This window comes from Pan paniscus, chromosome 5 (genome assembly GCF_029289425.2).
Source record: "Pan paniscus chromosome 5, NHGRI_mPanPan1-v2.0_pri, whole genome shotgun sequence".
NCBI lineage: Eukaryota > Metazoa > Chordata > Mammalia > Primates > Hominidae > Pan > Pan paniscus.
In genome coordinates, this window is record NC_073254.2 from 159,567,775 (window position 1) to 159,593,531 (window position 25,757).

The 25,757-nt window shown below is 40.0% G+C and overlaps 1 pseudogene; it reads right to left on the bottom strand.

Moving 5' to 3' along the window:
- Positions 1-16,344: 16,344 nt before the first annotated feature.
- On the bottom strand, positions 16,345-25,376 carry LOC129398057 (ATP synthase F(0) complex subunit B1, mitochondrial-like; annotated as a pseudogene).
- Positions 25,377-25,757: the final 381 nt, after the last annotated feature.

The following is a 25,757-nucleotide window of genomic DNA, read 5'->3' on the forward strand; positions in this document are numbered from 1 at the left end:
TGAACAAGATAAAGCACAGGAGATGTCAAGATCCTACTATATGCAAATAACTAAGTTTCTGGCCAAATCCTTCTTTTAAAAAAGAACGAAAAAATGAAAAACCTCTCCAGCATTTCTAAGCTGCTACTTACAGCCTTTATAAAGATAGCACAGGAAAAAGATGCTAAAGCCAAAGAGTAAGCTAAATTCTGCCTTCCATTTCCTGGCACCATCTTCTTTAAAGTTGGGGTTGATTTTTTTAAATGTTTCAAGTCATAATTTGCCACAAATGAATCAATCTGTAAGCTTAAGTTAAATCATAAAATTCAAATATTTTAATTTGTCTTTTATTATCTAATTTTTTTTTAATTTAAAAAAGGAGAGACAGATATGGGATTATTCATACTTTGCATTCTCCTGGGTGTTCTTGGAAATACTATTCTCAGAAAGTCAGAAACACTAAATTGGAACAAATGATTTGATTCTTAGACAAATTTACAAAGTCATATGGTTTGAGGATCTGCATTGAGTTTAGTGAACTACCTTATGACTTAAGCCCCTTCCTCAAAGAAGTACAACTATTTTCCTCTCAGTGAAACACATCGATATCTCCATGACATTGCTGCCAGCCTGATCCCTTAAAAAAACAAATATTAAATTAAGAAACTCATGGCCGGGCGCGGTGGCTCACTCCTGTAATCCCAGCACTTTGGGAGGCCGAGGCAAGTGGATCACAAGGTCAGGAGATCAAGACCATCCTGGCTAACACGGTGAAACCCCGTCTCTACTGAAAATACAAAAAATTAGCCAGGTGTGGTGGCAGGTGCCTGTAGTCCCAGCTACTAGGGAGGTTGAGGCAGGAGAATGGCATGAAGCTGAGAGGCAGAGCTTGCAGTGAGCCTAGATCGCGCCACTGCACTCCAGCCTGGGCGACAGAGTGAGATCCCGTCTCAAAAAAAAAAAAAAAAAAAAAGAAAAGAAAATAAACTCATATTGTTCAAAGCCATTTTCAAGGAATTCAAGTGCTCCTTAGAAATCTATTGCCTTCTTATGACATTGAAAAGATTCTGGGAAACCCATGAAGACACTGCACCTCCTGGAAGCAGCGTCGTTCTGTTGGAGGTTACAGGGCAGCAGAAACCAGAAAGAATCCATAGCTGGTGCAGTCATACATTTTTGCAAAGACCTTCAGACAAACAAAAAGTATATAACTTGTCAGTCTTGAGGGCCTGGCCTAAATAAAATGCAGCCCTGCTTAACAAAATCCTGTCAAATGTGGTCATTTGGGCTCTAAAATTATGCTTTGCGAAACACTAAATTAGTTTTGTCAAAACACAACCTTGGTTCTCAAAACATTGTCAGAACTTCTAAAGTTCAATAACAGGGGGCAGCATTTGTGGTTTAGGTGACATTAATCCACTCTACATAGCATCCATCGAGTTATCCGTGTGTCCCTCTGTCCATCCATTCATCTAACCATTTCATTCAGTTTCAACACGTAGTGCCACATTCTTACTATGTGCCAGGCAATGTGCTGGACCCTGAACACAAAGATAAAAAGACACAGCCATAGACTCAAGGCTGGTATCCTAATAAAGAGATAGATGTGATAAATTGTTATAATCAAGTAAAATGACCACTGCAGGGGACAGGCCATGAAAGCATGAGGGAAATGATTGCTGTGATACTGCATTAGTTCAGAATTCTCTAGGAGCTCAGCTGAAGACAGATCGCTCTTTTCAGATACTTTTTTTTTTTTTTTTGAGATGGAGTTTTCGCTCTTATTGCCCAGGCTGGAGTGCAATGGCACAATCTTGGCTCGCTGCAACCTCTACCTCCTGGGTTCAAGCAATTCTCCTGCCTCAGCCTCCCAAGCAGCTGGGATTACAGGCATGTGCCACCACGCCCGGCTAATTTTGTATTTTTAATAGAGATGGGGTTTCACCATGTTGGTCAGGCTGATCTTGAACTCCTGACCTCAGGTGATCTGCCCACCTCGGCCTCCCAAAGTGCTGGGATTACAGGCGAGAGCCACTGCACCCGGCTCTTTTCAGATACTCTTTAAAATTCACAGAAGACTTAATGTCTGAGATCACTTTATTTTTTTTTCTTTTGAGATGCACGTCATTGATGACACTGTCACAAGGTATATATCATCATGGAAATACCCAAATAAGGTGTTTGAACACATATTTCTCAGAGGAGGAAGATTTCCTGGAGAGGGTAAAGGAAGAGAGGAAGATATTTGGCAGCTGTTGATTGGTGAGTTGCCCTCCCACTAGCTGGAATGACATACCCTTCTTCTCTTTTGAGGAAACATCTAAGGATGCAAGTAAACGAGAGTGACATTGTATAGGATAACCCAAATTTGACATAATTTACTTAAAAAACAGATATTTTGAAACTTTTATACTTAGCTACACCTGATAAGTGACAGATTTCATAGATATCGATGGTTGTGTGGATTCATTGCAGTTGACCATGACTTGTTGAAAAAGCTTGCAAAGCCATCCTTAAGCAGTTTACATTCTCCTAAGGTAAGACTGTTGGTGTTTTAACACATCACTTCAAAAAAAATTATAGAAAATGAATTTAATTTTATAATTTTATTCTTAGTGACTCTAGGTGTCATCAGCCACATATAGGCTGACAACTGCAACTGCCCTCCTAGTTTTCCAACATTAAGAATGAGAAAGTGTGGTTGCACTCAACACTTATTTATGGCTGGGGAAGTACCCTCTCTGTCACACAGCACTTCAATAGAGCCCCAGAGGGGAATTTAGAAGGCAAGCCTGATGGTCTTATGGCAGTTCTTTAGAAGGCCCTTGAGTTCCAACAGAACATGTCCAGAGGATGTAGCTGAGTAATTAGGACAGAGGTGGTGGTGGTAGGGGTGGAGTATGGCTTATTCTAGAATCTGTAGGCCTGGGTGATAAGATTAGAGGATGTGCTAGACTAGGCAATATTCCCTTTACTCTGTAGGTTGAAAGGACTATGTCTGGTCACACCACAGGATATGCTGTTATAAAACCAACTAGTAATTCAGAATTTTTCATTTTATCTTTGCACAGTCCAGTCAATAACAATTGGTTGAGGGCACAGTTTGTTGATCTTTTTCAGTCACTAAGACTGGAAGCTAAAAACCCTAAGATTGGAAGATCCATTTGGTCCACTTCTTTTAGTCATTGAGATGCCACTGATATTTCTGCTAAACAAATAGAGTATACTAAAGTCATTGAGAAGCTTTATAGCTTAGTAAATAAAAGGCAGGGAATGAATTCACTGTGCATATCTCAAAAATTTGATTCTTTGAATATACTTGCCATCTGTCTTAAACTTTGCACTGAATACTGTTTGATGTTGGCCCTCGTTAGCTGGCTCAGGTTGGGAAGAAGTGCTCAGTAACTTCGTGCAGAACCACACTTGGAGCTGCTGAGGAAAGGGAGCTGCTTCCCTAGGAGTGTCAGCAAGTGTTTATGAACTCACGTGTGTTTCTAATGCATGCTGCAATGCTCTTCTTGGCTACTTTGTTCAGAAGTCCATAATCAGTATTTATTAATTTAACTTGAATATATTTTTCAAGTGAAAAAACAACCAATAAACTGAAGTTTCTGGCCAGGTGCGGTGGCTCATGCATGTAATCCCAGCACTTTGGGAGGTTGAGCGGGCAGATCACCTGAGGTTGGGAGTTCTAGACCAGCCTGACCAACATGGTGAAACCCCATCTCTACTAAAAATACAAAAATTAACCGAGTGTAGTGGCAGGCACCTGTAATCCCAGATGCTCGGGAGACTGAAGCGCAGAATCACTTGGACCAAGAAGGCGGAGATTGCAGTGAGCTGAGATTGCACCATTGCACTCCAGCCTGGGTGACAGAGTGAGATTCCGTCTCAAACAAAACAAAACAAAACAAAACAAAACAAAACAAAACAAAACAAAACAAAACAGAAGTTTCTTAGTCATTTACCTGTATATACCTCTGAGCCAGTCCCATGCCTCAGCCCGCTAACTGATGGTAAATACTTGATCATCTATAGCTATCCCAGTGGAACCATAGTAAGGACATCTGGACAAGACCCCCAGAGCTTCCCCTGGCCATGCAGTGCTGAGAACAGCCTTCCATGCTCGTAGAAGGGGAGGAGGCCCATGGAGATGGTGAATCTACAGATTATTGAGCCCTAGATAAAAGGGCCCCTCTTCCTTCATCTGGAGTTTCTCTGTTTCCTCTAATTTTCTGGCATCCAGAGGTGTGCCTAGTCTCCACTAAAACTTACTATTTGGAGGCCTTTTATCCTGCCCTGTTCCTGCAGGCTTCTTTTTTTCAATGCCAGACCCTGCCTCCTATTCCTTATCTCAGTCACCTCAGACAGGCATTCTCACAGTCTGGCTTTGCAACAGACACTCCGGATTGCACCCTATGGCTTGGAAGCTGTGTCTGTTTCTTGTTTCCTTGGATTAGGAGAGTTGCTGGGCGGGGGTCTGAACTAACCCCACTGCCCTCTCCCTTATCCTTTACCTCCCACCCCCTCATTTCCATTTGACTCCAGCCTAGTCCACTCTCACCCTGGCCTCTCTTCTGTCCTGGGTTTTTGTCCCACTTAACCAGCTCATTTCCTCTACCTCTATTTCCCTCCAGGGCTTCCCTGCACAGTTGGACTTTCTGCCGACAATAAGCACCTCAATGTGAATGACTTTATTTGACCCTTTGTTGCCAGTGAATACTGACAAGCAAGGAAAATGGAGATAAGGGATTTGGAAACTTTTAAGGGGAAGCAGGGAGAAAGAGGAAGGCTGCTTTTGAAGGAGAGGTGAAAGGACAGAGGCAACAGGAATTGTGGACATAAATGGTAAACTTGACAATCTGTCTTGATACCTATTTGTACGGCCTTCCAGCTCTGCTCACTCCAAACATGGCAAGTTTTGCCTTATATGATTGTGGTTCCTGTGTACATCTCACATTCCTTCATTTCATTCATCCGTTCGACAAATTTTTGTTGGCTGCCAACTCCAAGCCAGTCATTATTACAGGTACTAGGGATTCAATGGTGGGCAAAGTGAACTCTCAGGAAGTCTACAGGAAGAAATGGAAATCAAATTATACATGATTAATGTAAATGGAGTGGGGGAGTTACATGATGCAGAGAAAGGTTATGATATATGAGTTAAACCAGTTCACTAATATCTGGAAAAATATCTCAGGAAAAGTGAGAAGTTGCGCAGATTTAGTGGCAATATAGGGTATAATGTGGTGAAGATAGAAAGAAATACCTTTATTGCAAAATCAGAAGATAATGAGCAAAAGCTCTGTGGGAGAAAGGAATATCGTGTGTCCAAAGGACGGAAGGAAGATCTGCATGTCTGGGAGACAGAGAGTGGGTGGGAAAGGTTATGGGATGTGGCTGGAGAAGGGGGTTAAGCATTTTGCTCTTTCTCCTAAGAGGAATGGGAAGTTATCCACTATTGCATAACAATTTATCCTCAAACTTAGTGGCTTAAAACAATTATAAACATTTAGTATGTCGGTTTCTGTGGGTCAGGAATCCAGGAGCAGCTTAGCCAGGCAGCTCTAGCTTTAGGTCTCTCAGAAAGCTGCTGACAAGATATCTTACAGGGCTGAAGTCATCTGAAGTCTTGACTAGGGCGACGGATGTGCTTATAAGGTGGCTCACGTCATTGGAAAATTAGTTTTGACTGTTGGTGAGAAGCTTGAGCTCCTTCTCCATAAGGCTGCTTGAATTTCCATGCCATGGTAGCTGTCTTCTCTGAAAGTAAGTAATGAGAAAGAGAGAAAGAGAGAGACAGAGAAAGAGAGACAGAGACAGAGAGAGGGAGAAAGAGAGAGAGAGAGAGTGGCAAAGGTATATTTTTAAAAACTTAGCCTCAGAAGTCACATTGCACTTCCATCACATCTATTTGTTAAAAATAAGTAACTAGGGCCGGGCGTGGTGGCTCACACCTGTAATCCCAGCACTTTGGGAGGCTGAGTTGGGCAGATCACCTGAGGTCAGGAGTTTGAGACCAGCCTGGCCAACATGGTGGAAACCCCATCTCTACTAAAAATACGAAAATTAGCCAGGCGTGGTGGCGCATGCCTGTAATCCCAGCTACTTGGGAGGCTGAGGCAGGAGAATCACTTGAACCTGGGAGGTGGAGGTTGCAGCGAGCCAAGATCATGCCATTGCACTCCAGCCTGGGCAACAAGAGGGAGACTTCATCTCAAAAAAAAAAAAAAAGTAGCTAATTCCTTTCCACATTTTATTAAAGAGAGGAGAACTAGGCTCCACTTTTAAAAGAAGTAACATCGGCCGGGCGCGGTGGCTCACGCCTGTAATCCCAGCACTTTGGGAGGCCGAGGCGGGCGGATCACGAGGTCAGGAGATCGAGACCATCCTGGCTAACACGGTGAAACCCCGTCTCTACTAAAAATACAAAAAATTAGCTGGGCGTGGTGGTGGGCGCCTGTAGTCCCAGCTACTCGGGAGGCTGAGGCAGGAGAATGGCGTGAACCCGGGAGGCGGAGCTTGCAGTGAGCCGAGATCGCACCACTGCACTCCAGCCTGGGCGACAGAGTGAGACTCCGTCTCAAAAAAAAAAAAAAAAAAGAAGTAACTTCAAATAATTTGGGGCATATTTAAAAACCACCAAACCGTTAAAGAGAGTTAAGCAGGAATGGTGACATGATTAGATTTGCCTTTCAAAAAAATGATACTCTAAATGGAAAACCAATTAAATAGGACCGGTATGAAAGTGGTTAATAGATATTAACCACTGGTTAATAGATATTCAGTGATATCAGGTGTGAGATGCTGGTAGGGTAGAGTAGGATGCTGATAAAGATGAAGAGAAAAGAAGGTAAAATAGGTCTTGGCAATCAATTGGATTTGAAGGTTGAAGGAGGGGGAATAGTATAGATTCTTAGATTTCTGGTTTGCATAGACAATGTGGTACTCACTGACATGGAGAATACCAGGAGAATACCACTTTGGTCTATGATAGATGGTGGGGGTGAGCATGATTTTTATTTAAGACATATTAACTTTGGAGTATCTTTGAGATATCCCAGTACAATTATCAAGTAGTTTCTTGATTTTAAAACTTGGTTTAGAACTGAGAAGAGAGTTCTCAGCTGGAGATATAAATTAGCGAATTATCTATACATAGATAGGAAGGAAATCTCTGGATTTGATGAGATCTCTTAGAGAAAGAATGATATGAAAAGAGAAGAGGATTTTGGGGAGATTGGATTTTGTCCAGCAAGTATTCACTCTCTTCTGTCTTTATTATGGCTATTATTTCCTATGGAGTATACTTCCCTGTCCCATTGGTGCTGGCCTTGGCCATGTGATTTGTTTTGGCCAGTGAGATGTCAGCAGAGGTGACAGGAGCAGATGTTTGAATTGTGCAGTGAAACTTTCCCTTTTGTGCTCTTTCCTTTTGCTTTATAAAGAACATGCCTTGGATAGCCACTGGTTTATAGAGGAATTAGCACGTTTGGACCCAATTCAAAGTTTGGAGCCAAGTCCAGCTGACTCAAGCCTACATAAGCTGAACCCGATCCACAGATATTGAGCAAGAGATAAATGCTTACTTTTGCAAACCACTAAAATGTCAAGGTTTTGTTGTTGTTATGCAGCATTGTGCTAACAGCCGACTGATGCAAAGGCCTAGGATCTAGTGGCAAGAAACACTATTCTGTTTTTTTTTGTTTGTTTATTGTTTTTTTTTTTTGAGACAGAGTCTTGCTCTGTCGTTCAGGCTGGAGTAGAGTGGTGTGATCTTGGCTCACTGCAACATCCACCTCCCAAGTTCAAGCGATTCTCCTGCCCCAGCCTCCCAAGTAGCTGGGACAACAGGCGCCCGCCACAACGCCCAGCTAATTTTTGAATTTTTAGTAGAGGCGGGGTTTCATCATGTTGGCCAGGCTGGTCTCGAACTCCTGACCTCAAATGATCCACCCATCTCAGCCTCCCAAAGTGCTGGGATTACAGGCATGAACCACTGCGCCTAGCCAAGAAACACTATTTTTTAAAGTTCTTATTAGATTGCGTGCAAATTAAGAGTAGTGTTTATGTTTGATACATGGTTGTATTAGCAAAACAGCATAAAGTCTTGGTCAAATACTTGGTGAATGTATGAAAGCATGGACGGACACAGTCTAATTTAGGCATGGCTATTTATCATAGATGTCTATAAGTCACATACACACATTGTTTTTTTTTTTTTGAGATGGAGTCTCACTCTGTCACCAGGCTAGAGTATAGTGGCACGATCTCGGCTCACTGCAACCTCCACCTCCCAGGTTCAAGCAATTCTCCTGCCTCAGCCTCTGCAGTATCTGGGACTACAGGTGCGCACCACCATGCCCAGGTAATTTTTGTATTTTTAGTAGAGATGGGGTTTCATCATGTTAGCCAGGATGGTCTCAATCTCTTCACCTAGTGACCCGCCTGCCTCAGCTGCCCAAAGTGCTGGGATTACGGGCGTGAGCCACCGCGCCTGGTCCATATATTCTTATAATAGCTCTTCCAAGCAGTGCGTCCTCAAAGAAGAAGATGCTCAAAGAAAACTTGATGCTGCCGTCTTCAAGATCAAGAACTGCATCCCCTTCCCTGAGTACATTTTCCTTACATGTTGTAAAGAAATGCCCTAGAAAATTGATGTTCTATCTAAATACTATGTGAATATTTTAGAATATATTTTATTGTTGTTTTTAAAGCAGATTTCAAGTGAACAAATTTTAAAATTAAAAAAGAAAGTTATTAGTGGCAATAAACACGCCTGTAAATAGTGTGTCAATGGAATGAAGGCAATCAAAGTGGCTCTTTTGGCTACTAACGTTTTCATAAAAGCTTTGATTAGTTATGAGGTAATTGTGAGCGATGATGAGTTGGAATCCAAGAAAGAAAAAATAGTTTCTCTAGTTTAACAGCTGTGGAATCTTTTGGTAATTGCTGGAATATTCCTTTTCAGTAAACTTAAAGTTTGCTTTTCTTTACATTACAGTTGAATGCTTGATGTGAAATATAAATTTTAACTTTGTCTTATTTACAACTTTCTTCTTCAGTGTGATTCTAAATTATAGTTGAGAAGGAGAGAAAGACAGCACTTGGGTTTATATGTTATCTCCATTAAATAGAAAAACTGTAGGAAAAGCAAAAAAAAAAATAGGTGGCATTTAAAATATTTGCCTTTTCATGTTCTGGTTGTTAATTAAAATGTGTTTTTTTTTCCCCACAAATGTCTATATAAAAATTGTGTGCCTGTGTGCATACAGGCAAGTGCAGTTGTCCAGTGTTTATAGGGGACATGTTAAATTATACCTTGCCTAGTTTGACCACAGTGTGAATTTTTAAAGTACAAACACGATCAAAAAGAAGAGTGGTTTCAAAAATGAAGGAACAACAACATTCCATTCTCCCAGAACCTTTCCAGTCTCTCAAACAGCTACCCCCTACTCTCTTCTCCCAGCAGTCACCAGAAACAACATCCCATTCCCCACACCACCCCCCACCCAAGAGTAAAGAGTACCATCAACTCTGAGAAAGAAACTGCAGAAATAACAAAATTTATTGGAGTGGATAATTCCTCACAGAAACTGCCAATCAGCTACAGACGCAAATCTGCCTTCCTTATCCCTCACCCCACCCCTTAGTTGGGCAAACAACCTAAACCCTCAGGAGAAACTTCGCCTTTCAGCCAAAGAATAATACAGATGACACTGCCAACCTGGAATATTTTGCTTGTACTTCCCTTCTACCTTCTTTATTACAACAGCTGACTGTGTAGCTGTGAGTCTTTTTGCCTTTTCATTTTGTTCAGGGTTCAAAAAAGTTATTATTTTACCCCAAAAGAATCACATAAACATGGTTAAAAAAGCAAACAGTGCAGAAAGTAAATGTCTCCCTCCCCTCACCACTCCTTCCTCCTTTTCCCAATTCTCTTAGACTTCCCAACAGCAGAAGTGTTGTGATGGGAGGAGGGAGTGTGTGTGTGTGTGTGTGTGTGTGTGTGTGTGTGCGCGCGCGCGCGCGCGCATGAGAGAGACAGAGAAAATTGGAGAGAAATTCTTGATACCATCTTATTTTTGATTTAAGAAGAAAATATGTATCACACACAGAGATCCCTTCATCTCCCCACCCTACTCTCCCCACCAAAAAAACCTCTGCTGTTTAGAACTCTAAGAGAATTACTGGTCAAAAATCTTTCAGATTAAGCTCATTCCAAAGACATTTCCAGTATAACCAAACAGTGAGAAACACTGGTATCCAGCCAGGCGCAGCCCCTGCCATCTCTGATTTAGTGCAATTTGATGATGATTAACTCAAAGACAGGATGGAGATGGATTCATGTAATAGGAAACAAAAAATCCTTCATTTATTTATATTTAAAATATCCTCTTTCTTGATTATTTTAGAGAATAAATTTATATACATTTAGGATGACTTTGCTGATAAGGAAAAGTCTCTTGGGCCTTGCATTTCCTTCTTAATTATAAAGGTTTGTGGAATGTTTTTCTGAGAACAGAAACCCTTCCTGAAGGAGTTATTCTTCCTAGAATGTTAGGAGGGTCTCTACTAGGTAAACAATGATGTCAGTGCAAATGTTTGAGTACTCTTCTCTCCCATCCAACTTGGCTTGGGGTTTTTTAGTTCTATTACTTGACTGTTTTTAAAACAGATTGAAAAATTTGCTCACCAAGAGAACAATGATTAACAAAATCTGTAAATTGCATTTCACTTGCTAATCAATAGCTCAAAAGAAAATCTAAATCCATGACTAATGGCCCAGGAGTGAACTACTTGCTTAGAAGAGCCTCTTTCGGTCAAAATGTTCTTTTAGAAATCTTTAGGGTATTTTTTTTTTTCTTCTGTTCCCTATGTTATTATTCTACATTTTTAAAAACTTACACACTCTATAAATAATAAGGAAATATATTCCCAGGCCTCATTCTCTTTTTAAATACACACTTGAGTATCTATCATCAGTTTTTCCTCTGAATATCTATTCTCGGATTTTCCATGAGACATTGTAGAGTATTGGTTAAGAGTGTCTGCTTTGGAAACAGCTTTTCTGACTCAAGACCTTACCAGCTATGTGGTTTAGATTAATTTTCTTAATTTCCCTATACCTCAGTTTTCTCAATTGTAAAATCGGGATGAAATTTATAATCATAGTGTGAACTTGATAGGATTGTGGTAAAGTCTGAATGAGAAAATGTAAGCCAAGCTCATGTTATAGTTCTATCCCACAATAAGTCTCAATGAAGGGTGGCTTAAAAAAATAAGATATACAGGCCGGGCACAGTGGCTTACACCTGTAATCCCAGCACTTTGGGAGGCCAAGGCGGGTGGATAACGAGGTCAGGAGATCAAAACCATCCTGGCCAATATAGTGAAACCCCGTCTCTACTAAAATAAAAAAAATTAGCCGGGCATGGTGGTGTGCACCAGCTACTCAAGAGGCTAAGGCAGGGGAATTGCTTGAACTTAGGAGGCAGAGGTTGCAGTGAGCCGAGATGGCGCCACTGCACTCCAAATAAACAAACAAACAAATAAATAAGATATACAAAATAAAAAATTTTAAACTTTCAAAACATCCCCAACTAAAAAAAAATCACCAAAATATGTGATCTTGGATAAACAGAGCTTACCTCTCCAGATTGTTTTGTGTCTCAAGTTTTATGACAGTGGGTAAAACAGTACGCATAGATAGAAAGACTAAGTGACAGTCCAGGGATGCCCATGGCAGTGTGCTGGTCTGTGTATGGAATATCTAGAGTATAGACTCTAGAAGGAAAAAGTCAAGAGAAGTTATGTAGATCATAGAAAGATTAGACCAAATGGCCCAGGGAAAAATATGTGTTATCAATTGTATTACTGATTGGAGGGCACCGAGACTATGGCTAGTATTTCCATGTGGGAGTTTACACATTTTTGCCTACACAGAATTCAGGGCCAAAGAGATTACTGACTTGGCCTTATTCATCTGAAAAATTTTAAGTTCCAACAACAAAATGTACCTATCAAGGTTATAACACATAATCATGTTAGTTCTTTTTCATATGCGTTTGTCTAGAACTGGTGCATTCATTTATTCCCTAAGGAATCAATGTATATCTCTTTCTTTGTGGGCCAAGCCTCCTAGGTCTACTCTCAAGGCTGTTGAGGTAAACTGATAACACCAATAGGGTATTTGGGGTAATTCTGTGAGGCAATGAGGGATGTTTACTACTCTTATTGGGGGGTGGGAGATGGATGGTGTTACAACTATGGAATGATTCTAAAAGGAGGAGTAAATGTCTGCAGAGTGAAAGGGAAGAGGAGAGAGATATTCTGTATGAATAGAGATGCAGAAGTGATAGACTGGTTGGTAGCAGGAGGTGGATCCAAGGTCAAAGGAGGGTTTGTAGTGAATGTGAAGCATGTGAGAATATTTGCAGGTTGAAGTGGGAAAGTCAGAAAGGAGAGGAAGGTTAAAGGTATAGGAAGAGGGGGGCAAGTTCTCAAAGAAGGTGGTGGTGGCCTTTAACTGAAAGAATACCCCACCATTTGGGGAGGTAGAGTAAAGGAGATAAGGTTAGATGTGGGAACAAACTCTGATAATTGTCATTGATTTTCCTTTGATTAGAAAATACATTTTCCTTTGACCACCAGGATAAAAAGCTGAACTGTTTATTAGAATTTCCCTGAATGCAAAAGAAGTAGAAAAAGAAGAAAACAGAGAAACATATTTTATACTGGAATACCTGTAAATTCTCTACTTAGAAAATATTAACTTCGAATTAGTTTTTCTGTTTTATCCATCTTGCAGAAAGACTTGTTTTGTGTGGGTGTCAGTTGGCTAAAAACATTATATATTTTTTACAAAATTCTCAGTGCTTACAATCTTGTGTGTACACAAGGCAGGGACATTCTTTGTATTATCAAATATTTGATTTCCTGTGAGGTTAACATATTTTTATTTCCCTATTTTGTGAATTGTCAGTTTTGTTATCTGAAAGAAAGCTTTTTTACAAAACACCTTCAAGCGAAAGAAAAAAAAATGCCTAGGATCAAGAGAATTCAAATTCTCTGATCTGGGGTGGATGAATGGTGGAAACAGGAAGAAAATAACCAAGGCAGAAAAGATGCATAGAAATATAGACCCTTATATATGAAAGGCACTCTATGCAGTCCTGGTCCAATCAGTATCAAATTAATGAATGTGATGTGTACTTTCTCGACGGAGCATTCCTCTAGTCTCAGTCTGATCACTTCTAGAAATAGGGAGATCACTATCTCTTGAGACTGCCCATTCCATTTTGGGTCTCAAAAAGTACCTATGTTTGAAAAGGTCGAAGTTATTACTATACATATGAATAGCAATTAAGTACTAGCTTAGAGAGCCTCATATGTGCCAGGTGTAATTCTAAGTACCTCACATGTATTAAATCGTTTAATGCTCAAAGAGTCATCTTAGGAAGTTATGATTATTATCTCCATTTTACAGATAAGACAAATGAAGCTCGGAAAGGTTAGATAAACTTATCAATGTTGCACAGCTGGTAAATAACGGAGCCTGACACAGGATCCTAGAATTCTAGCTCTAGAGCCTGTGCTTTTAAGCACATCAGTGTTCTTCCTTTCAATGCATGAATGTTCCCAGGTTTTCCTCATCCTTGAATTGGTCAAAGAATTCTAGTGTTGCCCACTCAGACTTACCCCTTTCTTTGACTCCCATGGACAGATCTGCTGTTGCCAGACAATTTGCTTAGCCTTTTGTGGTGCAGAATCAGGAATGACAAGAAAAAGGATAACAAGCAGATGGGCCAGGGGAAGACATTTCCGTAAAATGTGGCCCAAAACCAACATAGTATGACAAAAGTGTTGGAAGGAAAATGGAAATTTTGAGAAGCCTCGCTGGAGACTATACAATTCATGGCATTCAGAAAACTCAAGGGAGGAAATTGAACTATTCTTATGTTACTTTTTGTTAGCTAGACTGTACCCTGATTACTGCACCAATCTCACACTGGACAACAGAGATCATGGATTTAGCTTGGTTACATATATTTCTGCAAGAATCTGTTGGTTCCTTGATCTTGGACTTCCCAACATCCAGATCTGTGAGAAATAAATTTCTATTGTTTATAAGCTACCTAGTTTATGGTATTTTGTTACAGCATGCTGAACAAACTAAAGACACTTGATAAATTCACTATTAGGTCTAGCAGGGTTTTTTGTAGGTTTCCTGGGTTATTTTTGCACAATGTTGTTTCACAATAGAGTTTTACTTCTTCTATTCAAATCTGGATACCTTTTATTCCTTTTTCTCTCCCTATTTCGCTAGCTGGAACCTTCACTACAATGTTAACTAGATATAAGTTCAGATATCTTTGCATTTTTTCTGGTCTTAAGGGGAAAATATCCAATCTTTCATTATTAAGTACCATGTTAGCTATAGTTTTTCATCATGTCTTTTATGAAGTTGATGAAGTTTTCTTATATTCCTATTTTGCTGAGAGTTTTTATCAGAAATTTATGTTGGATTTTGTCAAATGCTTTTTATGCTTCTACTGTGATAATCACATGGATTTTATTTTTTAGTGTATTAATAAGATAAATTAAGTTGATTGATTTTCAAATGCTAAGCCAAAATTGTTTACCAACACTGTTTTCATGAGATAAATCCCACTCTTTCATGATGTATTATCATTTTTATGTATTGTTGGATTTGATTTGTCAAATTAAAAAAATTGCATTTTTATTCATGAGGGATATTGGTATAGGATTTTCTTGTGTTAATGTCTTTGCCTGGTTTTGGTATCAAGGTAATGGTAACTTTATACGTTGAGATGGGGAGAATTCAAACTCTTCAATTTTTTTGGAAGAGTTCATGTAACAATACATATTATTTCTTCCTTAAATTTTGGAAAGACATGTTCGCATGGGATTTTCTTTGTGAGAAGATTTTTTAGTTACACATTGATTTTCTTTAATAAATATAGAATTGTTCAGATTACTTAGTTCAGTGAGTTTTGGTCATTTATGTCTTTGGAGAAATTTGTTTATTCCATCTAAGTTGTTGAATTTATTAGCAGGAAGTTCACATTATTTTCATATTTTCCATTTATTATTTGTTTGTTTGTTTGTTTGTTTTTTGGAGACGAAGTCTCGCTCTGTTAACCAGACTGGAGTGCAATGGCATAATCTTGGCTCACTGCAACTTCTGCCTCCCAGGTTCAAGCTATTCTCCTGCCTCAACCTCCCGAGTAGCTGGGACTACAGGTGTACACCAGCATGCCCAGCTAATTTTTGTATTTTTAGTAGAGTTTCACCATGTTGGCCAGGATGGTCTCGATCTCTTCACCTCGTGATCCGCCTGCTTCGGCCTCCCAAAGTGCTGGGATTACAGGCATGAGCCACTGCACCTGGCCCATATTTTTCTTTTATTATATGTAGTTTCTGTAGGGAGGTCTCTATCATTTCTCATATTGATAATTTCTGTTTTTCTGATTAGTATCACTTTCATATATTTTTCTCAATGAACCAAAGCTTTTCTGTATTCATTCTGTATTTTCTAAATTACACTGAACTCTGTTGTAATCCTTATTTAGTTTCTTCCATAGTTTTTGGGTTTAATTTGCACTTCTTTTTCCAGTTCAGGGGTGAGTAAACTTCTTATGCAGAGGATGACATGGCAATATTTTAGCTTTGTGAGCCATACAGTCTTTGTACAACCACTCAACTCTGCCACTGAAGTGTGTATGCCCCTCTAGGATGTAAAAGAATGTGCAAGACTGTGCCAATAAAATTTTATCTCTAAAAATGAGCAGTGATCTTGGTTTGATCCAAGGGCTGTAGTTTGCCAAGCCCTGTTCTCTTTTCTCATAGTTGAAGCTGAGTTCATTGATTTGAGACCTTATTTTCTAATACAGTCATGTAGTGCTGTAAGTCTCCCCATTTAAAATGATTTTTGTGGTATTCTACGAATTTAGGTATGTTGCCGTCTCATTTTCATTCAGTTTAAAATACTTTCCAATTCAACTTGCCATTTTTTCATTCAATTATCACTATATTGCAAGATGGTATAATTAATTACAAGTTTAAATTATAACTTGGTAATCTTGAGTCAGGCAGCAAGTTTTAATAAAGGCAAATGCTTATTCAAAAGTGATCACGGAACAACTGAAATGCAGAGTAAGAAGGATGAGAGCCATCTGACTGGCCAATAGATTTAGTTCTCTCACTATATGAAACAAACTTTTCATTTTTAGGAGAGGAAACTTCTACTGAAGTTATAGTTTACGTCTCCTAAAAATACAGAATACAGGATACAAAAATACTACAATACAGAAAGATTTTGTCACATAGACTGGTTTCCATTTAGTCAATCAACTGTTTCTAGTTGTCTCAATTGGGATAGATACATTTACATAACTGGCTGTGCTTGAGCCTTCTTTGCCAGCTGCTTTAGGTTGGCAATGCACTTGGCAATTGTCTTCTTTTCCTGCTGTGCAGAGATGCTCTGCACCACGTGCTTCTCCACCCAATTTATCATGTGTTCTTTTTTCTTTCGAAGCATCATGTTCTGCACAGTTATATGATAGTCCAGGTGATTCTTTACTTCCTTATATAGTCTATGCAGTTGTTCCCAGTAACCTCCAAAGCCATAGCAATGTTGTTTTTCTGCACATCAAAAAGGTAATGGTGCTTCTGGACGAGTGCCTGCTGTGACTTCTCCAAATCAGTTGCATCCTGGATTTGTCTGATAGAAGCCTGCTTCACCTCTTCTAGTTGGGCAATTTTTTGCTCATTGAATTTTTCAGCAAAATCTCCAATAGAGGCACCATATTTCAAAATTATTTAGACAAGTAACCATACTATCGATGTGGTAGAGAAGGTCTCTGGGGTAATATATTTCTTTGGATAAACCATACAAGATAAGCCCAGTTCTGAGCACATAGGGTCCTGTTACACCGGTTTTAGGATAAAGAAACTGGAAGAATTCCTCAGGGATTAGCCCCAAATGAACTTTCCCTCCATATTCAGGAAGAGGTGGTAGAAGGGCAAGGTGTGGCTGCCCTGTGTGAAAGGTCTTTGTTGCCTGCAATATCCCTGGACCTATGAAGGCTGTATTCTTCAGAGAGGGGGCCACCATGGTGGTGGCAGAATGTGCCACCTGGGACAGCATGGTCAGCGAAGGCCCAGGCAGTGGTCTTAGCATCCCTGTGACTCCAACCAGAGCCAATTTACCTTTTGAATTCTTTAACATTTGGGTTATATAGATATGTGTTGTTTGGTTTCTAGAGATTTCTATGTTATTCATTTTAAAAATTTTATTCCTCTGTAGTCACAGAATAGACTTTGTATGACCTAAATTCTTTTAAATTTATTTAGACTGGTTTTATGTCCCAGAATATGGTCTATGTTTCACACACACATGAATATTTCACATGCACATGAGAAGAATGTGTATTCTACTGTTGTTGGGTGGATTCTTCTATAAATGTCAATTAGGTCAACTTAGTTGATCGTATTGTTCAAGTATTCCATGTTTTAGATAATTTTCTGTCTACTTGTTCTATCAAATATTGAGAGAGGTGAATTTTAATCTCCAACTATAGTTGTGGATTTGTGCATTTCTTTTTACAGTTGTGTTAGGTTTGGTTTCCTATGTTTTATTTATTTATATTTATTTTATTTTTTATTTTTTAATAAGTTTTGAGGGAACGGGTGGTGTTTGGTTACATGAATAAATTCTTTAGTGATGATGTCTGAAATATTGGTGCACCCATCACCCAAGCAGTGTACACGGTACCCAATGTATAGTCTTTTATTCCTTGCCACCCCTCATTTTTTCCCCCGAGACCTTAAAGTCCAATGTATCATTCTTATGCCTTTGGGTCCTCATAGCTTAGCACCCACATGTGAGTGAGAACATACGATGTTTGGTTTTCCATTCCCAAGTTACTTCACTTAGAATAATAGTCTCCAATTCCATCCAAGTTGCTGTGAATGCCATTATTTCGTTCCTTTTTATGGCTGAGTAGTATACCATGGTATATTTCTATCTCTATCTCTATATATATCACATTTTCTTTAAATACTCATTGATGGGCATTTGGGCTGGTTCCACATTTTTTGCAATTGCAAATTGTGCTGCTATAAACATGCGTGAGCAAGTATCTTTTTTGTATAATGACTTCTTTTCCTCTGGGTAGACATATAGTAGTGGGATTACTGGATCAAATGGTAGATCTACTTTTAGTTCTTTAAGGAATCTCCACACTGTTTTCCATAGTGGTTGTACTAGTTTATGTTCCCACCAACAGTGTAAAACTGTTTCCTTTTCACCACGTCCATGCCAACATCTATTATTTTTTGATTTTTTGATTATGGTCATTCTTAAGGGAGTGAGGTGGTATTGCATTGTGGTTTTGATTTGCATTTCCCTGATAATTAGTGATGTTGAGCATTTTTCCATATATTAATACTTGTTGACCATTTGTATATCTTCTTTTGAGAATTGTCTGTTTATGTCAGCCCACTTTTTGATGGGATTGTCTGTTTTTTTTTTCTTGCTGATTTCTTTGAGTTCTTTGTAGATTCTGGATATTAGTCTTTTGTCAGATGTACAGATTGTGAAGATTTTCTCCCACTCTGTGGGTTGTCTGTTAACTCTGCTGATTATTTCTTTTGCTGTGCAGAAGCTTTTTAGTTTAATTAAGTCCCACCTATTTATCTTTGTTTTTGTTGCATTTCCTTTTGGGTTGTTGGTCATGAAGACTTTACCTAAGCCAACGTCTAGGAGGGTTTTCCGATGTTATCTTCTAGAATCTTTATGGTTTCAGGTCCTAGATTTAAGTCTTTGATCCATCCTGAGTTGATTTTTGTATAAGGTAAGAGATGAGGATCCGGTTTCATTCTTCTACATATGGCTAGCCAATTATCCCAGCACCATTTGTTGAATAGGGTGACCTTTCCCCACTTTATGTTTTTGTTTGCCTTGTTGAAGCTCAGTTAGCCGTAAATATTTATTTCTGGGTTCTCTATTCTGTTCCATTGATCTGTGTGCCTATTTTTATAACAGTACCACGCTGTTTTGGTGATTATGGCCTTATAGTAGTTTGAAATCGGGTAATGTGATGCCTCCAGATTTGTTCTTTTTGTTTAGTCTTGCTTTGGCTATATGGGCTCTTTTTTGGTTACATATGAATTTTAGGATTTTTTTTCTATTTCTGTGAAGAATGATAATGGTATTTTGAAGGGAATTGTATTGAATTTGTAGATTGTTTTTGGCAGTATGGTCATTTTCACAATATTGATTCTACCCGTCCAAGAGCATGGGATGTATTTCCATTTGTTTGTGCCTATGATTTCTTTCAGCAGTGTTTTGTAGTTTTCCTTGTAGAGATCTTTCACCTCCTTGGTTAGGTATTTTCCTAAGTATTCTATTTTATTTTTTGCAGCTATTGTGAAAGGGACTGAGTTCTTGATTTGATTCTCAGCTTGGTTGCTGTTGGTGTATAGCAGAGCTACTGATTTGTACATTAATTTTGTATTCTGAAACTTTGCTGAATTCGTTTACCAGTTCTAGGAGTTTTTTGGATGAGTCTTTAGAGTTGCCTTTCCTTTCCCTTTCCCTTTCCATTTCCCTTTCCCTTCTCTTTCTCTCTTTCTCTCTCTCTTTCTTTCTTTTTCTTTCTTTTGCTGGAGTCTTGCTCTGTCTCCAGGCTGGAGTGCAGTGGCGCGATCTCGGCTCACTGCGACCTCCGCCTCCTGGGTTCAAGCGATTGTCCTGCCTCAGCCTCCTGTCTTTAGGGTTTTCTAGGTATATGATCATATCATCAGCAAACAGCAACAGTTTGACTTCCTCTTTACTGATTTGGATGTCCTTTATTTCTTTCTTTTGTCTGATTGCTCTGGGTAGGACTTCTAGTACTATGTTGAGTAGAAGTGGTGAAAGTGGGCATCCTTGTCTTGTTCCATTTCTCAGGAGAAATGCTTTCATCGTTTCCCCCTTCAGTGTAATGATGGCTCTGGGTTTGTTGTAGGTGACTTTTATTACCTTAAGGTATGTCCCTTCTATGCCAATTTTGCTGAGGGTTTTGATCACAAAGGTTGCTGGATTTTATCAAATGCTTTTTCTGCATCTATTGAGATAATCATGTGATTTTTGTTTTTAATTCTGTTTATGTGGTATATCACATTTACTGACTTCTATATGTTAAACCATCCCTGCATCCCTGGTATAAAACCCCCTTGATCATGGCGGATTATCTTTTTGATATGCTGATGGATTTGGTTACCTACTATTTTGTTGAAGATTTTTGTATGTGTTTTGAATCTGTGTGTTTATTGCTCTTATCAAGTTTGAAATATTTTCAGTTTTAATTTCTTCAATTTTTTTTTTTTACTCTCTGATTCGAGGACTTCAATTACATGTAAGCTAGGTTACCTGAAATTGCTGCACAGCTCACCGATGCTCCTTTTGTTTTTCTCTCTGTGCCATTTTTTTTTTTTGAGACGGAGTCTTGCTCTGTCACCCAGGCTGGAGGGCAGTGGCGCGATCTCTGCAAGCTCCGCCTCCCAGGTTCACACCATTCTCCTGCCTCAGCCTCCTGAGTAGCTGGGAATACAGGCACCCACCACCACGGCTGGCCAATTTTTTGTATTTTTAGTAGAGATGGGACTTCACCGTGTTAGCCAGGATGGTTTTGATCTCCTGACCTTGTGATCTGCCAGCCTCGGCCTCCCAAAGTGCTGGGATTACAGGCATGAGCCACTGCGCCTGGCCTTTTTTTTTTTTTTGAGATGGAGTTTTGCTCTTGTTGCTCAGGCTGGAGTGCAATGGCACGATCTTGACTCACTGCAACCTCTGCTTCCTGGGTTCATGTGATTCTCTCGCCTCAGCCTCCCGAGTAGCTGAGATTACAGGCACGTGCCACCAAGCCTGGCTAATTTTGTATTTTTAGTAGAGATGGGGTTTCACTATGTTGGTCAGGCTGGTCTTAAACTTCTGACCTCTGGTGATCCACCCGCCTCGGCCTCCCAAAGTGCTGGGATTAAGACATGAGCCACTGTGCCCAGCCTCTGTGCCTTCTCTTACAGTGCCTATTGCTATTTCTACAAGTTTGCCAATCTTTTCTTTTTATAATATGTAATTTGTCATTAATCTCATCTATTGTATTTTTATCAAAGACATTATAATGTTCCCCTCTCAAAGTTTGATTATGCCTCCACATAATTTTTAAAAGTCTATTAAATGCAGTTATAATGACTGTGTTAATGTTCTATTTTGTTATTTCCAATTTCTCTAAGTTCTGGGCCTGTTTCAATTAATCCTTTCATTTTTTTTTCCTATTTTCCTTTATTTTATGCCTGTTAATCTTTGATAATCTTTGCTAGTCTTTGACATTGTGAATTTTACTTGTTGGGTGCTAGATATTTTTGTGTTCCTAAAAATATTCTGGCGCTTTCTTCTGGGATGCAGTTAAGTAACTTAAAAACAGACAGCATTTTTCTAGACTTTCTTTTAAGATGTTAGTCATAACTAGCACAGTGTTTTCTCTTGGGCTAATTATTCCTTACTACTGAGTCAAGACCCTCTGAATTTACCCATGCCCAGTGAATTATAAGGTTTTGTAGTCTGGCTTGTGGGAACAGGCACTATTCCCAGCCCAGTGTGAGCACTAGGTTCTGTTTTCTCTAATCCTTTTAGGTGGTTCTTTTTCCAACATCAAGCAGTCTCATCACATGTATACGCTGATCAGACTCTGCTGAGTATTTGAAGGAGATCCTCTGGAGACCTCCATAGTGCCTTCTCTGTTCATTACTTTCCCCTCCAGTACTTTGTTCTGTGAACTCTGTCTGCCTTGGTCTCACTGGATTCTCAGTTCTGTTACCTCAACTCAGGGAATCCACACGTTCCAGCTGGCTTTATCCTCCCTGAATCACAACCTAGCATCTCCCTCAAAACAGTAACCCAGAGTAATCAGAGAATCCGCCATGTCTTCCGTCTAGCAGGAATTACGTCTTTCTTGCCTGATGTCTCACGTCTTGAAAGTTGTTGTTTCTGCCGGGCACAGTGGCTCACGCTTGTAATCCCAGCACTCTGGGAGGTCGAGGCGGGCGGACCACGAGGTCAGGAGATCGAGACCATGGTGAAACCCTGTCTCTACTAAAAATACAAAAAATTAGCCGGGTGTGGTGGCGGGAGCCTGTAGTCCCAGCTACTCGGAGAGGCTGAGGCAGGAGAATGGCGTGAACCAGGGAGGCGGAGCTTGCAGTGAGCCGAGACTGCGCCACTGCACTCCAGCCTGGGCAACAGACAGAGACTCCGTCTCAAAAAAAAAAAAAAAAAAAAGAGAAAGTTGTTGTTTCATATATTTTATTTAGGTTTTTGTTTGTTTGTTTGTTTGATTTTAGGTAGGGATGGTAACTCTATTCCTTATCATCTTAGTCAGGACAGAAGTTTATCAGTTTTTTTCTTATTCATTACTGCTCTGCTCTGGAAATTTTCTAGTTTGTCTTTCAAATGTGTTTCCTACACCTATCAGAATTCTGGGTAAATTCTGAGAAATACAGAGGAAAGCAGAACATTCTTCATTATAATCTATTCTTTTTTTTGTTTTTTTAAGACAAGTCTCGCTCTGTTGCCCAGGCTGGAGTGCAGTGGGGAGATTTCAGCTCACTGCAAGCTCCGCTTCCCGGGTTCACGCCATTCTCCTGCCTCAGCCTCCCGAGTACCTGGGACTACAGGCGCCTGCCACCACACCTGGCTAATTTTTTGTATTTTTAGTAGAGACGGGGTTTCACCATGTTAGCCAGGATGGTCTAGATCTCCTGACCTCGTAATCCGCCTGCCTTGGCCTCCCAAAGTGCTGGGGATTACAAGCGTGAGCCACCGCGCCCGGTCTATAATCTATTCTTGATCCTCTCGTGTGTAGAGCCTAAGAACACATTTTAAAATTCAGTCTCATTATATTGTATCCTGTCAATGTACATGCAAACAAGTAGAACACTGAAATATTCCTTACTTGTATAACTACAGGGTATTTTCCCTATCTTGTATTTGTACAATTATTTGTATTTTTTCTTTCTAGTTACAAGATCATATATATATACTTTTTGTTGTTGTTGTTATTGTTGTTGTTTTTTTGAGATGGAGTCTCACTCTGTTGCTCAGGCTGGAGTGCAGTGGCATGATTGTGCAATCTCCGCCTTCCAGGTTCAAGACATTCTCCTGCCTCAGCCTCTGGAGCAGCTGGGATTACAGGCGTGTGTCACCACGCTCAGCTAATTTTTGTATTTTTAGTAGAGATGGGGTTTCACCATGTTGGCCAGGCTGATCTGGAATTCCTGACTTCAAGTGATCTACCCGCCTCGGCCTCCCAAAGTGCTGGGATTATAGGTGTGAGCCACCGCACTCGGCCAGATTTTTAATTTTTTAAAACTGAATTTCATTTGGTTAGATTTCTTTTTTTTTTTTTTTCTTTTGTTTTTGAGACAGAGTCTTGCTCTGTCACCCAGGCTGGAGTGCAGTGGTGCCATCTTGGCTCACTGCAAGCTCTGCCTCCCGGGTTCACGCCATTCTTCTGCCTCAGCCTCCCGAGTAGTTGGGACTACAGGTGCCTGCCACCACGCCTGGCTAATTTTTTTGTATTTTTAGTAGAGACGGGGTTTCACTGTGTTAGCCAGGATGGTCTTGATCTCCTGAACTCATGATCCGCCCGCCTCGGCCTCCCAAAGTGCTGTGATTACAGGTGTGAGCCACTGCGCCCAGCCCATTAGGTTAGATTTGAACTAGAACTTGCTAATTCATCATAGAAGAACATATTTTAAGAAGTACCTAGTATCAAAGGCTAGAGGAAGGAGTACAGAGAAAACCAGTTTGTTAGGAACAAGGCTCAGGAAAGATTAATCAAGTTGATGATCTAGAGGGAACATACGGTGGTTGAAATCAGGGAGGAAAAAAGTGAGATAAAAGCCTCCAAATGGAATGTACTAGTTTGCAGGATCTGGAACAAGGACCCAGAAACTCCCTGAGCTAATACTGAAGTGATGAAAAAGAATTGCTGAAAGGGTTGTTGGCATTTTGAACTTGTGACAAAATGATTGCATACATGTGAAGGCTGTAGTTAGGATTTCCTTCATTTTATCTGTGATAATTATCTTAGTGTTATTCAACTGAACTAACATATGTGTATATTTGAAGCAACCGTTTGTGATGGTTGGCAGAATGTGTTACACTGGTGGAGAGAGAGTGAAAAAAGGGTAAGACCCAGGTCTATCATCCTAATGCAAGCAATGCCATTCTTTTCATTAGTCTGGATAATGTCCATGCAAAGTTGACCATGAATAAGCAATATAAAGTAGGGAGTTATCTAAATGTTAGATCATGGTCTTCATTGAGGTTGCTTTGTCATTTGGAGGCAAGAGTTTTACCTCTTTGGGAGACGGATATCAGTTTTTATTACAGCTGTATCTGAGAAGGCCAGATTTAGGGAGTAAGGATGGATGTAGTGCTCTTGATTATAGCAAAGGCTGGAAGTGCTACTCTAAGAAAAATAAATGGGCTTCTTTTCTCCCTGAGCTATGTCCCATTCTTATTTATTTATTTATTTTTGAGATGGAGTTTTGCTCTTGTTACCCAGGCTGGAGTACGATGGCACGATCTCAGCTCACCACAATCTCTGCATCCTGGGTTCAAGCAATTCTCCTGTCTCAGCCTCCCGAGTAGATGGGATTACAGACATGTGCCACCAAGCCCAGCTAATTTTGTATTTTTAGTAGAGACGGGGTTTCTCCATGTTGGTCAGGCTTGTCTCGAACTCCCAACGTCAGATGATCCGCCCACCTCGGCCTCCCAAAGTGCTGGGATTACAGGCATGAGCCACCGCCCCTGGCCCTTTATTTTTGCTTCTTAAAAACCACTTTGTATAATTCTTGTTTCTTCATTTCCTAGCCCAATATTTTTAATGCTTTATATCTTTTTTCTTTGTCTTTTCTTTTAATTTTAATGTTTACCTGAGTATTCATTTCCTTCTAATCATGTTTTGCTTGCCACCTTTGCAGACAGTACCACTGTGGGAGCAAAGAGGGTTTTGTACAGGGAGAAGGAGAAGAGGGACTAATAGGCCATGAACTAACCTGCTTTTTCTCCAGCAACCAATGTGCACTGTATGGAATGGGGAGACATTTCTGTTGCAGTCAGTTAGGCCTAGTCATGATGGGGCCATTGGAAGGAATAGTAAACAGGAGCTAGAGAAAAAAGCTGTGCTTGCAGCAGTGTAGGCGCCCTCCTCGCTCATATAGCAGAAATATGAGACCACGAGTGATAACCCGGTGGCCTTATATTTTGAGTCATGGTCTCATGCACCTTTGGGAATATTCCTTTCTACATGCCCACAGCAACCTCCTCCCACCCTTCTCCGTGGGCTGACAGAGACACAATTTGCAAACACATGATATTCTCATCCAAATACAGAATAGAACAGATTTTCAATGCAATTCAACAAACACCTATTGAACAACTACTGCACACCAAGGAGAGTAAGGAATGATTGAGTTTAAAGTTGCACAAGACATGGTCTTTGATTTTTAGGAGCTATAGTCTAGAGAAACACATAAAAAGCCATACTGGAGGTGGCCAAAAAAGGAGTAAGGGTCAGAAAAGAAGTACAAAGTACAGGGGGAGCTCAGAGGAGTGAGAAATGATTTCTTGTTATGAGGTTAAGAGAGGCTTCATGAAGCCTGAAATTTCATCTTGGTTCTCAATAGTGAGAAAGATTGAG